Genomic DNA, 6,965 nt, shown 5'->3' on the forward strand with positions numbered 1-6,965 from the left:
TAATTGTCTGTCTTTGTTACTTGGTATCAGTGTATATATTTGTGACTTGGTGTCAGTGGATGTCTTTGTTACTGGGTGTCTGTGTGTGTCTTTGTGACTTGGTGTCAGTGTATGTCTTTGTTACTTGGTGTAAGTGTGTGTCTGTGTTACTGGGTATCAGTGTATGTCTTTGTTACATGGTGTCTGTGAGTGTCTGTGTTACTGGGTATCAGTGTATGTCTTTCTAACTTGGTGTCAGTGTATGTCTTTGTTACTGGGTGTCAGTGTGTGTCTTTGTGACTTGGTGTCAGTGTATGTCTTTGTTACTTCGTGCAAGTGTATGTCTATGTTACTGGGTATCAGTGGATGTCTTTGTTACTTGGTGTCAGTGTATGTCAAAATAGTTGGTGTAAGTGTATGTCTTTGTTACTTGGTGTAATTGTTTGTCTTTGTTACTTGGTGTAATTGTTTGTCTTTGTTACTTGGTGTCAGTGTATGTCTCTGTTACTTGGTGTAAGTGTGTGTCTTTGTTACTTGGTGTAAGTGCATGTCTTTGTTACTTGGTGTCAGTGTATGTCTTTGTTACTTGGTGTCAGTTTGTGTCTGTGTTACTGGGCATCAGAGTATGTCTTTTTTACTTGGTGTCATTGTGTGTCTGTGTTACTTGGTGTCAGTGCATGTTTTTGTTACTGTGTATCAGTGTTTCTCTGTTTTACTGGGTGTCAGTGTGTGTTTGTTTGTTTTACTGGGTGTCAGTGTGTGTCTTTGTGACTTGGTGTCAGTGTATGTCTTTGTTACTTGGTGTCTGTGTGTCTATGTTACTGTGTATCATTGTATGTCTTTGTTACTTGGTGTCACTGTATGTCAAAATACTAGGTGTAAGTGTATGTCTTTGTACTTGGTGTAATTGTCTGTCTTTGTTACTTGGTGTCAGTGTATGTCTGTGTTACTTGGTGTAACTGTGTGCCTTTGTTACTTGGTGTCAGTGTATGTCTGTGTTACCTGGTTTCAGTGTGTTTGTTTGTGTTATTGGGTGTCACTGTGTGTCTCTGTTACTTGGTGTAAGTCTGTGTCTTTGTTGCTTGGTGTCCGTGTGTGTCTGCGTTACTGGGTGTCAGTGTATGTCTTTGTTACTTGGTGTAAGTCTGTGTCTGTGTTACTGGGTGTCAGTGTATGTCTTTGTGACTTGGTGTCAGTGTATGTCTTTGTTACTGGGTGTCAGTGTGTGTCTTTGTGACTTGGTGTCAGTGTATGTCTTTGTTACTTGGTGTCAGTGTATGTCAAAATACTTGGTGTTAGTGTATGTCTTTGTTACTTGGTGTAATTGTCTGTCTTTTTACTTGGTGTCAGTGTATGTCTTTGTTGCTTGCTGTCAGTGTATGTCTTTTTTACTTGGTATCAGTGTATGTCTTTGTGACTTGGTATCAGTGTATGTATTTGTTACTGGGTGTCAGTGTGTGTCTGTGTTACTTGGTGTAAGTGTATGTCTTTGTTACTTGGTGTCCGTGTGTATCTATGATACTGGGTGTCAGTGTATGTCTTTGTTACTTGGTGTCAGTGTATGTCTTTGTTACTTGGTGTAAGTGTGTGTCTGTGTTACTGGGTATCAGTGTCTGTCTTTGTTACTTGGTGTAAGTGTGTGCCTGTGTTACAGGGTATCAGTGCATGTCTTTGTTACTTGGTGTCGGTGTATGTCTGTGTTACTTGGTGTAAGTGTGTGTCTGTGTTAATGGGTATCATGTATGCCTTTGTTACTTGGTGTCAGTGTAAGTCAAAATACTTGGTGTAAGTGGGTGTCTTTGTTACTTGGTGTAAATGTCTGTCTTTGTTACTTGGTGTAAGTGTACGTCTTTGTTACTTGGTGTAATTGTATGTCTTTGTTACTTGGTGTCAGTGTGTGTCTGTGTTACTTGGTGTAAATGTATGTCTTTGTTACTTGGTGTCAGTGTTTGTCTGTGTTACTTGGTCTAAGTGTGTGTCTGTTTTACTGGGTATCAGTGTATGTCTTTGTTACTTGGTGTCAGTGTATGTCTGTGTTGCTTGGTGTAAGTGTGTGTCTGTGTTACTGGGTATCAGTATCTGTCTTTGTTACTTGGTGAAAGTGTGTGTCTGTGTTACTGGGTATCAGTGTATGTCTTTGTTACTTGGTGTCAGTGTATGTCTGTGTTACTTGATGTAAGTGTATGTCTTTGTTACTTGGTGTAAGTGTGTGTCTGTGTTACTTTGTGTAAGTGTGTGTCTGTGTTCCTGGGTATCAGTGTATGTCTTTGTTGTTTGGTGTCAGTGTATGTCTGTGTTACTTGGTGTAAGTGTGTGTCTGTGTTACTGGGTATCAGTGTATGTCTTTGTTACTTGGTGTCAGTGTATGTCTGTGTTGCTTGGTGTAAGTGTGTGTCTGTGTTACTGGGTATCAATGTCTGTCTTTGTTACTTGGTGCAAGTGTGTGTCTGTGTTACTGGGTATCAGTGCATGTCTGTGTTACTGGGTGTCATTGTGTGTCTGTGTTACTTGGTGTAAGTGTGTGTCTTTGTTACTTGGTGTCCGTGTGTGTCTGTGTTACTGGGAGTCAGTGTATGTCTTTGTTACTACGTGTAAGTGTGTGCCTGTGTTACCGGGTATCAGTGTATGTCTTTCTTACTTGGTGTCAGTGAATGTCTGTGTTACTTGGTGTAAGTGTGTGTCTTTGTTACTTGGTGAAAGTGTATGTCTTTGTTACCTGGTGTAATTGTCTGTCTTTGATACTTGGTGTAACTGTATGTCTTTGTTACTTGGTGTCAGTGTATGTCTTTGTTACTTGGTGTAAGTGTATGTCTTTGTTACTTTGTGTCAGTGTATGTCTTTGTCACTTGGTGTCAGTGTGTGCCTGTGTTACTGGGTATCAGTGTATGTCTTTGTGACTTGTTATCAGTGTATGTCTTTGTTACTGGGTGTCAGTGTGTGTCTGTGTTACTGGGTATCAGTGTATGTCTTTGTGACTTGGTATCAGTGTATGTATTTGTTACTTGGTGTCAGTGTGTGTCTGTGTTACTGCGTATCAGTGTATGTCTTTGTGACTTGGTATCAGTGTATGTCTTTGTTGCTGTGTATTAGTGTTTCTCTTTGTTACTGGGTGTCAGTGTGTATTTGTTTGTGTTACTGGGTTTCAGTGTGTGTCTTTGTGACTTGGTGTCAGTGTATGTCTTTGTTACTTGGTGTCAGTGTATGTCAAAATACTTGGTGTAAGTGTATGTCTTTGTTACTTGGTGTAATTGTCTGTCTTTGTTTCTTGGTGTCATTGTATGTCTGTGTTACTTGATGTAAGTGTGTGTCTTTGTTACTTGGTGTCAGTGTATGTCTTTGTTACTGGGTGTCAGTGTGTGTCTTTGTGACTTGGTGTCAGTGTATGTCTTTGTTACTTGGTGTAAGTGTGTGTCTGCGTAACTGGGTATCAGTGTATGTCTTTGTTACTTGGTGTCAGTGTATGTCAAAATACTTGTTGTAAGTGTATGTCTTTGTTACATGTTGTAATTGTCTGCCTTTTTACTTGGTGTCAGTGTTTGTCTTTGTTACTTGGTGTTAGTGTATGTCTTTGTTACTTGGTGTCATTGTGTGTCTGTGTTACTGGGTATCAGTGTATGTCTTTGTGACTTGGTATCAGAGTATGTCTTTGTGACTTGGTGTCATTGTATGTCTTTGTTACTTGGTGTCAGTGTATGTCTTTGTTACTTGGTGTAAGTGTGTGTCTGTGTTACTGGGTATCAGTGTCTGTCTTTGTTACTTGGTGTAAGTGTGTGCCTGTGTTACAGGGTATCAGTGCATGTCTTTGTTACTTGGTGTCGGTGTATGTCTGTGTTACTTGGTGTAAGTGTGTGTCTGTGTTAATGGGTATCATGTATGCCTTTGTTACTTGGTGTCAGTGTAAGTCAAAATACTTGGTGTAAGTGGGTGTCTTTGTTACTTGGTGTAAATGTCTGTCTTTGTTACTTGGTGTAAGTGTACGTCTTTGTTACTTGGTGTAATTGTATGTCTTTGTTACTTGGTGTCAGTGTGTGTCTTTGTTACTTGGTGTAAATGTATGTCTTTGTTACTTGGTGTCAGTGTTTGTCTGTGTTACTTGGTGTAAGTGTGTGTCTGTTTTACTGGCTATCAGTGTATGTCTTTGTTACTTGGTGTCAGTGTATGTCTGTGTTGCTTGGTGTAAGTGTGTGTCTGTGTTACTGGGTATCAGTATCTGTCTTTGTTACTTGGTGTAAGTGTGTGTCTGTGTTACTGGGTATCAGTGTATGTCTTTGTTACTTGGTGTCAGTGTATGTCTGTGTTACTTGATGTAAGTGTATGTCTTTGTTACTTGGTGTAAGTGTGTGTCTGTGTTACTTTGTGTAAGTGTGTGTCTGTGTTCCTGGGTATCAGTGTATGTCTTTATTGTTTGGTGTCAGTGTATGTCTGTGTTACTTGGTGTAAGTGTGTGTCTGTGTTACTTGATGTAAGTGTGTGTCTGTGTTCCTGGGTATCAGTGTATGTCTTTGTTACTTGGTGTCAGTGTATGTCTGTGTTACTTGATGTAAGTGTGTGTCTGTGTTACTTTGTGTAAGTGTGTGTCTGTGTTCCTGGGTATCAGTGTATGTCTTTGTTGCTTGGTGTCAGTGTATGTCTGTGTTACTTGGTGTAAGTGTGTGTCTGTGTTACTGGGTATCAGTGTATGTCTTTGTTACTTGGTGTCAGTGTATGTCTGTGTTGCTTGGTGTAAGTGTGTGTCTGTGTTACAGGGTATCAATGTCTGTCTTTGTTACTTGGTGCAAGTGTGTGTCTGTGTTACTGGGTATCAGTGCATGTCTGTGTTACTGGGTGTCATTGTGTGTCTGTGTTACTTGGTGTAAGTGTGTGTCTTTGTTACTTGGTGTCCGTGTGTGTCTGTGTTACTGGGTGTCAGTGTATGTCTTTGTTACTGGGAGTCAGTGTATGTCTTTGTTACTACGTGTAAGTGTGTGCCTGTGTTACCGGGTATCAGTGTATGTCTTTCTTACTTGGTGTCAGTGTATGTCTGTGTTACTTGGTGTAAGTGTGTGTCTTTGTTACTTGGTGAAAGTGTATGTCTTTGTTACCTGGTGTAATTGTCTGTCTTTGATACTTGGTGTAACTGTATGTCTTTGTTACTTGGTGTCAGTGTATGTCTTTGTTACTTGGTGCAAGTGTATGTCTTTGTTACTTAGTGTCAGTGTATGTCTTTGTCACTTGGTGTCAGTGTGTGCCTGTGTTACTGGGTATCAGTGTATGTCTTTGTGACTTGTTATCAGTGTATGTCTTTGTTACTGGGTGTCAGTGTGTGTCTGTGTTACTGGGTATCAGTGTATGTCTTTGTGACTTGGTATCAGTGTATGTATTTGTTACTTGGTGTCAGTGTGTGTCTGTGTTACTGCGTATCAGTGTATGTCTTTGTGACTTGGTATCAGTGTATGTCTTTGTTGCTGTGTTTTAGTGTTTCTCTTTGTTACTGGGTGTCAGTGTGTATTTGTTTGTGTTACTGGGTTTCAGTGTGTGTCTTTGTGACTTGGTGTCAGTGTATGTCTTTGTTACTTGGTGTCAGTGTATGTCAAAATACTTGGTGTAAGTGTATGTCTTTGTTACTTCGTGTAATTGTCTGTCTTTGTTTCTTGGTGTCATTGTATGTCTGTGTTACTTGATGTAACTGTGTGTCTTTGTTACTTGGTGTCAGTGTATGTCTTTGTTACTGGGTGTCAGTGTGTGTCTTTGTGACTTGGTGTCAGTGTATGTCTTTGTTACTTGGTGTAAGTGTGTGTCTGCGTAACTGGGTATCAGTGTATGTCTTTGTTACTTGGTGTCAGTGTATGTCAAAATACTTGTTGTAAGTGTATGTCTTTGTTCCTTGTTGTAATTGTCTGCCTTTTTACTTGGTGTCAGTGTTTGTCTTTGTTACTTGGTGTTAGTGTATGTCTTTGTTACTTGGTGTCATTGTGTGTCTGTGTTACTGGGTATCAGTGTATGTCTTTGTGACTTGGTATCAGAGTATGTCTTTGTGACTTGGTGTCATTGTATGTCTTTTTTACTGTGTGTCAGTGTGTGTCTGTGTTACTTGGTGTCAGTGTATGTCATTGTTCCTGTGTATCAGTGTTTCTCTGTGCTACTGGGTGTCAGTGTGTGTTTGTTTGTGTTACTGGGTATCAGTGTATGTCTTTGTGACTTGGTATCAGTGTATGTCTTTGTTACTGGGTGTCAGTGTGTGTCTGTGTTACTTGGTGTCAGTGTATCAGTGTTTCTCTGTGTGACTGGGTGACAGTGTGTGTTTGTTTGTGTTACTGGGTGTCAGTGACACTAGGTGTCAGTATTTAGTTTAGTTTAGAGATACAGCACTGAAACAGTCCCTTCTGCCCACCGAGTCTTTGCCGACCATCAACCACCCGTTTATACTAATCCTGCAGTGATCCCGTATTCCTATCACATCCCCACCTATCCCTATATATTTCCCGACCACCGACCTACAATAGGGGCAATTTATGATGGCCAATTAACATATCAAACTGCAAGTCTTTGGCATGTGGGAGGAAACCGGAGCACCCGGCGGAAACCCACGCAGACACAGGGAGAACTTGCAAACTCCGCACAGGCAGTACCCAGGATCGAACCCGGGTCCCTGGAGCTGTGAGGCTGCGGTGCGAACCAATGCGCCAATGTGCCCCCCCCCCCCCGCAGTGTGTGCCTTTGTGACTTGGTGTCAGTGTATGTCTTTTTTACTGGGTGTCAGTGTGTCTCTGTGTTACTGGGTGTCAGTGTGTGTTTGTTTGTGCTACTGGGTATCAGTGTATGTCTTTGTGACTTGGTATCAGTGTATGTCTTTGTTACTGGGTATCAGTGTGTGCCTGTGTTACTTGGTGTAAGTGTATGTCTTTGTTACTTGGTGTCCGTGTGTGTCTGTGTTACTGGGTGTCAGTGTATGTCTTTCTTACTTGGTGTCAGTGTATGTCTTTGTTACTTGGTTTAAGTGTGTGTCT

Source organism: Heterodontus francisci, unplaced genomic scaffold (genome assembly GCF_036365525.1).
Source record: "Heterodontus francisci isolate sHetFra1 unplaced genomic scaffold, sHetFra1.hap1 HAP1_SCAFFOLD_156, whole genome shotgun sequence".
Classification (NCBI taxonomy): Eukaryota; Metazoa; Chordata; class Chondrichthyes; order Heterodontiformes; family Heterodontidae; genus Heterodontus; species Heterodontus francisci.